Source organism: Nyctereutes procyonoides, unplaced genomic scaffold, assembly GCF_905146905.1.
Source record: "Nyctereutes procyonoides isolate TBG_1078 unplaced genomic scaffold, NYPRO_anot_genome, whole genome shotgun sequence".
Classification (NCBI taxonomy): Eukaryota; Metazoa; Chordata; class Mammalia; order Carnivora; family Canidae; genus Nyctereutes; species Nyctereutes procyonoides.
The window spans coordinates 41,470,141-41,471,762 of record NW_026575133.1 but is presented as its reverse complement, the minus strand read 5'-3'; the positions used below and the strand labels follow the sequence as shown (position 1 = coordinate 41,471,762).

Below are 1,622 nucleotides of genomic sequence, written 5' to 3'. Positions count from 1 at the left end.
AGATGCTTCCTCTCATGTACCATGAGGTTACCCAGTGGTATAGCTCATGCAGAAGAGGCAGGATAAATGCTTCCTTTATTCCCTATATTTATCAGTTTGCAAAATAATAAGCTGGTTCCTTATTATCCTCTGCAGGTGACCAGTTTTTTCAATATCATCATGAACTCGTGGATTTAAGTAAATTTGGAAAATTTCAATTTGTTGCAATTATTACTATGTTCAAAGCTCAAATTGTCCTGTTATTGGCCAGTGGGAACCTCCGTGGGTTGGTTTCTGTGTTCTTTTGACGTTACCCTAGTCTACATATAGCCTATCCATAATGGCTTATGTGCCATCTTTTATATCAAGATGTTCCAGACTCCCTTTGTGCATTTTCTCCCCTGATCTGCTCTCAGTCATTTCTCCACGCAGCCCTGACTTTTAGTGGGAAATGGCATTTTGTGACCACCATGTGGACTCCAGGGATGCTTATTGCTACGAACTGGTCATTGTTTCCAGGCTGTTTCAATGGATGGAGCTATTAGATATAGATAGAACAATAGATCAAATACCTCATAAGTTCATACTGTTTTTCCAATTAAATTTCAGGACTATGGATTTTTTATTTAATCTTTTAAAAAATTACAGCTCTCTATTCTTTCTTCCACACTGAGAATCTTGATTTTTAGGACACAGGGGATGATAGTTAAGAAAGCTCATAATTACTCATTTGTTTTAGGCAACATTACACACACAACAGGGAATATCAGTACTAATGCTGCTACCAGCAGAATGATAACTGAGAAGAGTTTATTTTTATTTTATTTTATTTTTTTAAAATCTTTTTTTTTAATTTTTTTTTTATTTATGATAGTCACACACAGAGAGAGAGAGGCAGAGACATAGGCAGAGGGAGAAGCAGGCTCCGTGCACCGGGAGCCCGACGTGGGATTCGATCCCAGGTCTCCAGGATCGCGCCCTGGGCCAAAGGCGGGCGCTAAACCACTGCACCACCCAGGGATCCCTGAGAAGAGTTTAAAAGTTCTTGTGCTTGCTCTGGCAGCACATAGACTAAAATTGGAATGGTATGGAGAAGATTAGCAAGGCCCCACACAAGGATGACATGCAAATTTGTGAAGCGTTCCACATTAAAAAAAAGTTTGCACCCCAATGTTCATAGCTTTTCTGTATCCACATCAGTAGAGCTTATAGCCTTTATATGCCATATTCTCTGCTTTTTATTTATTTTTATAAGCTTATTTATAAAAATAAAAAAATTTTAAATTTATTTCTTTGAAAGAGAGAGAGAGAGAGGGAGTGCACGCACACAAGCAGGGTGAGGAACAGAGGGAGAAGCAGACTCCCTGGTGAACAGGGAGCCTGATACAGGGCTGGATCCTGGGATCATGACCTAAGTCAAAGGCAGACACTCAAGGAATGAGCCACCCAAGTGCCCCTATTCTCTGCCTGTTAAACTTCATATAGTTTTAGTTCTACAAGTAACTATGTATTTAATGCTCTCTGCTAGTTCTTGTGCTGATGTAGCTAGTAATTTTGGCAGTCTGAGTCTTGTTCTCTAGTAAATTCTTCAGGAAGTGCTCATGGGAATGATATTCCCTGAGTTCTTGTATCTTGATAACAGT

The 1,622-nt window shown here is 39.5% G+C and overlaps 1 non-coding gene across 1 annotated transcript; it reads left to right on the top strand.

Moving 5' to 3' along the window:
* The first annotated feature begins 1,026 nt into the window (after positions 1-1,026).
* Positions 1,027-1,132, top strand: LOC129494018 (U6 spliceosomal RNA). Its single transcript, XR_008661277.1, has one exon. It is a non-coding gene; the product is annotated as a U6 spliceosomal RNA (small nuclear RNA).
* The last annotated feature ends 490 nt before the right edge of the window (positions 1,133-1,622 follow it).